Genomic DNA, 7937 nt, shown 5'->3' with positions numbered 1-7937 from the left:
ATGTTTGGGTTGCTCACCCTTTTTCTGTTTTTACTTATGTTGTAATCTCCCCTTTTCCCGTCTCCCATATTGAATAGAAAAAAAAAAAAAAAAAAAGGTTTGTTATGGCTATGGCATGTGTCTCCTGCTTTTTAACAATATGAATGCATGTTACGTGTGCCTATAGTTTACTAGCTCTTTTATTTTCTGTGCAACCTCTTATTTACTAGCTCAAATTGGTCATATTTTATTTTTCTAGTTTATGGAATTTGGGTAGGCAAAACGACGACACTTCGTTGGTCTTTTCTGATTAGGTTACTTCTAGTGAATCTTCAGCATTTTTGAGAAAAAGCTAAAAATGCTTTTATGGAAATTCAAATTATGACTTTTTTGGCCCTTAAAAAGTCTAAAAATGCTTATTGAGAAAAAGCTAAAAAAATGAAGCATTTTTTGAAAACCTATTTCAAACTTTTTTGGGAAAATTACAGTTTACCCTCCTAAAGTTGACCGCGTTTTTCAATTTAAATACTAAAATTTTAATTTTTGCAATCCGCCCCCCCAAAGTTCCAAATTTTTACAATTTGACCAATTGTATCCAAAACTTCTCATATTGCCCTTAATTTTTATTTTATTTTAATTTTTTATAAAAAAAATTAAAAAAATTCGACCACCCCTTTGGCCATTTGGCCATTTTTGCAGCCCAAAATTTATTTATTTTTTCATAAAAAAATAAAAATTAGGGATAATATGGGAATTTTGGGATAATATTGGTCGAATTGAAAAAAATGAGAACTTTGTAGGGGTGGATTCCAAAAATTGAAACTTTGGTGTTCGAATTGAAAAATGCTGTCAACTTTAGGGGGTAAACTGTAATTTTTCTAACTTTTCTCTATAACAAAATTTTCATTCTTCAATGTAATTTCAAACATGTTCTAAGTTGGAAAAGTTTCAAACGTAGTTCGTTTAAATCATTGAACATCTAATCCAGGCTATAGGAGTCTTTCAAATCAATGATGGCAAAAATGAAATGATAAGAGGATTCTCAATGGTGTACTGTTTTATATTTTGAGCTAAAAAAAGTTAACGAAAGGGCTAAAAAACACCTCCATCCAAAAAATATATATATATATATATAAATCTCGTGTATTCACAGATCCAAACAACGCTCTCTCTTCTCTTATAAAGTTATACATTACACCCATTCTTTCTCTTCTTACAACCACTGCTAACAACCCAATTCTAACAATATACAGTTTACTTCTAACAACCCAACCCAACCAACTAAAGCCCACTCAATACAACTCCACGCAGGCCCTTCTCTTTCTCCCTTTGCCTTCTTAAACCGCAGCGTTTTATATAGCTGTCAAGCATTATTGAGAATGCTTGCCAGCTGTTTCTTCTCATGTCCCTATGCAAGATATTTGTTGCTTCCTTGTTCCTTCTCCCACGCACGCTGCTTCTCCCTCTCACTTTTCCTAAATCTTTCTGACCCTAGCTGCAACCCTTACCAACTTCTGACCCAAATCCAACTTCCCGGGCAAATCTCGGTCTTTGGATCTACAAAGGTACGCTGTTTTTCTCGCTCAATCTCTACAATTCTCACACAGTTCTCACTTTTTGTTTTCTCTTCTAGTTCTTTTTTGTTGTTGATAATTTCACATGCCATTCCTCCCTATTATTAACCTCCAAAAGAAAATGCACATCTTAGAATAATTAATTAGTTAATTTAGTTAGGAAAATTGAGTTAGCTAGTTAAGAGTTTGGTTGTTTTGATTTATGGTTGAAAGAGGGAAGAAGATTTTGTTGGGTGTTCTGATTTTGGTTGACCTGATTGCGGTTGAGTCTATGGTTCACGGACTGGTGGTGGAATTTGGTTGGGGTTTTGCTTTGGGTGATCGATTGGGTTGGCTTGTTTGTGATGGCAATTCTTGGTTTTATTTTGGTATGGTGTTTGTGTTTGTGTTTGTGTTTGTGTATTTTTTTTTTTTTTTTGGTAGTGGGAAACCAAAAGAAAGTTTTCTGTGCAATTCTTGGAAACTGTATTTAGCTTTAAAGTTTTGAAGTTGATTTTGAGTTTTGAGTTTAGTGTAAGTTGAAGGTTTTGTTTGGATTTGATCCTTTGTAAATTGATTCTATTTTGCTATTTCATACAAAAATTTTTTTTCCCTTAATAGATGATGAAAAGATTTTCAAAAGAGCTGATGGAGAACTTCAGGCATGTCAACAAATTGAAGCTGCAGAATGCTGATGTCAACGAATTGAAGCTGGTAAATGCTCATGTCAACAAATTGAAGCTGCAGAATGCTGATGTCAACGAATTGAAGCTGGTAAATGCTCATGTCAACAAATTGAAGCTGCAAATTGCTGAGCTGCTGGAGCTCTCCAGGCAGAGCAAGTCAAAGCAAGTCATGGCAAAATGGAGAACAAATCTCGCATTATTTTTTATTGGCGCACTACTTCTAAGTGAGCGTTTGGTTTGACGCACCAGTGAGGGAGAGGAAACACAAAAGAGGAGTTTGGTGAATGGTGATTAAATTTGGTTGAAAGGTTGTGAAGTATGTGTGGTAAGCAAAGTTGGGAGGAAGTCTCTGTTAATTCTAGATAATAGATGTTGGAGCAAGGAGAAGATGAGCAAAATGCAAAGAGTTTAGGTATTTTTGGGTTAAGTTTTTGAATAGATAAAATGTAAAAGCTTATGCTTATCCGGAACTACCTCAATATGATATGGCTTAATTAGTTGGGGATAAGAGAATTAGACTTGGAATAATTTTAATTTTAATGTTATATATATATATATATATATATATATATATATAAGATAAAATGATGATGCTTCCTGGAAAGCTTCCAACAAGAACTTCATAAAAGTTTCTCCAAGTGTATTGAAGCTTGCCCTCGCCGTATAATAACAACAACAATAATAATAGTAATAATATTTATAAAATAAGTGAAAGACATGAATAGGAAAACTTTTTATATTTGCCAAGAGTAGCAATGTGAGAAGTTTCTCACTTTGATTCTATGCAGTTTTGACGTAAACTTGTTTAAAAAGAGAGTGGAATGCCACTTTCAGCTAAGCTTTATCCATGTATCACAGCAGTAGAAAAAGACTTCCGATAAGCCATCCTCACTTTGCTATTATCTTTTGCACACCGATTAGAGAGACAGACAGAGAAGTAGTTTTGGAGTAACAAAAGAGTGGAGTTCTTGAGGAGTGACTATAAGAGGGGAGTTCAGGAGATTAAGCCTAATGTGTTTAATTTATATATGTAATGAAGAGGGGAGTTCTTGAGGAGTGACTATAAGTGACTAATAAAGTTTAATTTATGTAATGACATTTTGTTACGTAATAGAAGCTCTAATATGTTTTATAAGTGAGTTTGTGGTTTCGGAAAAAAATAAATAAATAAAAATTTTATACTCAAATCTTCTACTGTGTGTGTAAAAAGTGTAGTAGTAGTACCACGTTGAATTGTGATAATTCCGCTTTACGACTTAAATAAAAGTCGGGGCGTTAAAAAAGGGGTTGCCAATTGGGGTTTTGATAATAGTTGGAATATGCATAGTTTCCTTAATTAAAGTAAGTATTATCATAATTGTTTTGAACTAATTCTAAAATTTTATAGTTAATTGTAGAATATTGTTCGATCATTAATCTTGAGCCTAAAATGATATATTAATGCAAAAAAGTAATAATATGTGGGACTTGGTAGAAATTTTAGTAGAAATTTCTTTCTAGGACTGTGATAGTATTAAGCAATAAATCGAAATTTATTTTATACTAACAAGCGGTTAAACCCTAGCTAGGGCTATAGGTGAAGCCAATATAGTAGTCATATTATGCATTCTTGAGATGATTAATGAATGTTGTTGATAGATTTAACAATTGAGTGCTTTCAAATGGAGAAAAATTGCATGTCTATAAGAATTTAGGATTCATTATAATTTGTGGGTGTTGTTTGATTTGTTATGCTAAGAGAATATTTTGAATGCATAATCAACCTTTTAACATGTTATTGGATAAGGATTCCATGTTCAATTTACTTTACACTTAACCAGTACCTAAATGCTGTATTTTCCATTAGTTTTCCTTGAAGCCCTAGAGATTTTACACCCAAGAAGAAGAGCAAACATATATTTACGAGAAACAAAAGCCAATTAAATGATGTTAAACATGGAAACAACCAAACAGATTGATCCAATAAAAATCGGACAGATCGAATGCAAGAAGACACATAACAACAAACATTAAGGCTTCGTTTATAAACGATTTTGTTTTGATTTTTTTTTTTTTTTTTTTTTTAATATGTCCGCACAAGGAGGGGGGAGGGGGATTCGAACTAGTGACATCTGCTTCATTAAGCGTGGTCCCAGTCGATTGAGCTACCTCTTGGGGACATTTTGTTTTGGTTTTGGTTCGATACTATAGCAGGAAGTGATTGAAGTGAAAAAAAAGTAAGAATGTTTTTTTTTTAAAAAAAATGAAAAAGTAAGAATGTTTGGTATGGAAAAATGAAAATTTTTTGTTTTGTAGTGATTTTTTTATTTGAATAATAATAAAAAATTATTGATATGATGTAAAAAGTAAGAGAATATTAAAAAAATAAAAAAGTGTGATGAATAGTGTAGAGCCAAAAACAGGCAAAATCGTTTATCAAACGACGTCTAAATGTATCCTAATTAAGTTGGTCTCCATAGGTATGCATAACATATGACTACAAATTAAAAAAAATAAAAATAAAATGTCAAGTTAATTTCCAACGACCTAAATACACCAAGTATTAGTATTTCATGAACATCTAGGCAACAAAATGCTCTCACTTGGTATTTTTAGTCTATTCCTCTCTTTGATGTTTGAACAGCACAACTGCACGCTGGATATTGCTCCAATTAGATGCCACCGACATAGAAGCCAATTGCAAAAAAGAAAATGCATAACAAAAGCCAATAAACAGGTGTAAGAGCATGTAAACAACATAACCAATTCTACAAACAGAAAATGTGAGATGTGAAAACTGAAATTTACCTCTATATCCTTCATGTTGAATGAAGGTAATGGTGAGTTCGTTCCAAAGCTGTTTGAGACACAAAAATATCATATAATATGATAATTCAAAAGAGTTTTTAGGGTTTGTGTTAATATACACCAAGAACATAACATATCTAGAAAGCTATTCAAGCACCTAAGCCCTATTTACTACCGCTTGTCAAAAAAACTTGACCTACTTATCAAAACAAATTATTACTAGCTAGACCTCAACCCAATCACTTATAAACCCTTCCCCGACCATAACGAGGATCCTCCCTTGCTTATCCTTAAAAAAAAGGGGGGGCAATTGTGTCCCAAAGCCTATTCCGTTATTCCCCAACAAGCCTACACATATAAAATGCTTGAGCTAACGTACCACATTAATATTATTAGAACATCAACGTAAAATCCTAGTTGAAAGAGATGTGTTTAAATTATGGTAAAGTGAATTCCATGAATGTATATATACAAATCTCATAAATGTATTACCCTCAAGAGTTTACACCGAAAGAAACTATTCCTATCTAATACAATAAATTGTTTGTGCTATCATAATTCTCCAAAATGATTTCATGAAAGAAAATGCGTTCAACCAAGATAGTCTTTGCGAGCACAAGGTAAGCAATTAGACTTCAACTACTAGTATGTAAAACGTCCAAACACAGAGAGAGAGAGAGAGAGAGAGAGAGAGAAGAAAAAAGAGTAACATATTCTTTGCTGTAGGATTCAAAGAAAAATCATTAAATAAGATGTCGATCACCCATATTAACAAACGAACATTTTCCATATAAACAAGAGTCTAGTATAAGATAGAAATCTCACTTATAAATTCGGCGTTTAAAATTAGTAAAAAATGATCTACATAGATTCTGCCTCCATATATCCAGTGCCAGCTCAAACCTGAAATTTCAATACAAGTGTTTATGGACAGCTAATTAGGAAAATCAGTTAAAACCATAGAACTGAAAGAAGCTGGAGGCCTACACATCCTATGCGTGCTGAAATTTAGAAAGTACATTTAAGGAACACTCGCATTCTTGTGAAATTCCGCAAAAAGCGAAGCATAGATCAACTCAGCCACAATGATCCTATAAAGTGATATCCCAAGATGGTCCTAAACTACAAAGAATTTTACATTTCATTCTCAAAACTCTAACAAGCACATTTAACAGCCCAAACTTTTCCTCAACTTGTTTGCCTCCACATCATGTGCATAAGTGTGTTCAACACAATTACAGTAAGGAAACAGACGGGGGTTTGGCCCTAGGGTTTAAAAGTGAATGTAAAGAACTTCAACATAAGCAGAATTTCGAACTAAATATTAAGAAAACATCCAATAAGCAAAAGATAACTTAGAAACAGACTAAGTTTCAATTTTAGCCATATAACCATGCAGAAAATATTTAGACAGCAAGCAGAAGAGGCTGGGAAAATTAATGATCCCATCGAGAGAATTAGATAGGGAGTATCTCACGGAATGAGTGGGTGGTGTCATGCTGTGCTTGTGTGTGAATAATGGCCAAAAATGTCAAATGGCATCGCTAAAGGGGAAGAAAAGAAAGGAAAAGAGAGTAGAGAAAATACCATAGAAAACCGAAGAGTTTTTTGCGGCAAGGAAGAGAGAAAATCAAGAAGAAATGAGGAGAGACAGCGGCAGCCGCAAAGAAGAGAGAGAAAGAGAAAGGGAATACAAGCACCTCAAGATTTTCTAAAATTTTATTTACCTTTCCTCCCCCATTTACTCAGTCAGAAATAATCTTTTCATAGGCTACAAAAGAAATAGCAAACAAGAAAGATGTGGGTAGATGGAGTCGAAAAAGAAAGGTTACAATGAAAGATTTAACCAATGATATGGATCTAAAAAGAGCACCATTGTGCAGAAGGGTCAATGTAACCAAGCCAGCGGAATTGCGCTGGCCTAGTTGAGTTCAATTGGCAAACAAAGGAAATGACCACTATCTTTTTGAGGTATGCAGAAAATAACAAGAAACACACACACATATATATATCCATTCAACATGTTCACAAAATGGACACCAATATCTAGTAGAAGCCTATTTTAGCAAAATGCCATCGTTCAAGTTCTGATTACTTATCATTTTCCATCAAAATCAGTGAAGTTTAGAACAAGGACACGTACTGCAATTCTTGAGCAATGTGTCGAAATGAAAGAGACAATTCTTTGTTGGGCTGCACTCCACCCAAAAGAGCAGCCAACCTGTTTTGCATCACTGTTTGGTCAGAAAATTGCAAACAGATACTAAAGTACAAACACGTCTCGAACATGTAAGATGTACAAATAGATGCATATTTCAGAATAAGATGTATACTTGCTAAAAACATATCACATAGCTTTGAGTAGCATGGTATATTTATGCGTAAATAACATAGTCTAAACAAGAAATAGGACTGATATCTAAAGGTTTAAGGTTTCTTTCCAAGAGTTCCATTTGGGCATCAAATTCATCAAGCCTCTTAGAATCCACTTCAATGGGAGTTTCTTCAAATCCTTGCAATCATCCATGACACAAAGTCGTGGACTGCTTCCGGTTTTAATCGACAAAGAGGCGACTTTGATGAAACAACGATTTACTTTGATTTTCCAACAAAACCAAAGTTTCCTAGGCAGAAACAATGGGAAAACCTCCTTTGGTGATCGGAATTTAATTTAATTTTTTTTTTAAGATTTAGAAATCTCAAAAGAACTAACAAGCTTAACTTAAAAAAATAAAAATAATCCGTCTCTTACGAAGCTATTAGAAACTCTATCTATAAAACGATGAGCCCCAAGAGGCTAAGAACATTAACTATAGCTCTTAATTCGAGCTAATCCTAAACATACATGACAACAAACCAAAAAGACTCGATTTGAGACCCTTGTCTATGCTGTCCTCTAAACCTGTGCAGTGCTATAGCCGTAAGTTGAGAG

General features: G+C 33.7%; 1 long non-coding RNA gene across 1 annotated transcript; it reads left to right on the top strand.

The window, feature by feature from the left end:
• The first annotated feature begins 1370 nt into the window (after positions 1-1370).
• LOC132165460 (uncharacterized) lies at positions 1371-2726 on the top strand. Its single transcript, XR_009438499.1, has 2 exons — positions 1371-1544; positions 2154-2726. It is a non-coding gene; the product is annotated as an uncharacterized LOC132165460 (long non-coding RNA).
• Positions 2727-7937: the final 5211 nt, after the last annotated feature.

This window comes from Corylus avellana, chromosome ca1 (assembly GCF_901000735.1).
Source record: "Corylus avellana chromosome ca1, CavTom2PMs-1.0".
Lineage (NCBI taxonomy): Eukaryota > Viridiplantae > Streptophyta > Magnoliopsida > Fagales > Betulaceae > Corylus > Corylus avellana.
The sequence above is the reverse complement of the archived record's forward strand: the minus strand, read 5'-3'. Positions and strand labels throughout refer to the sequence as shown.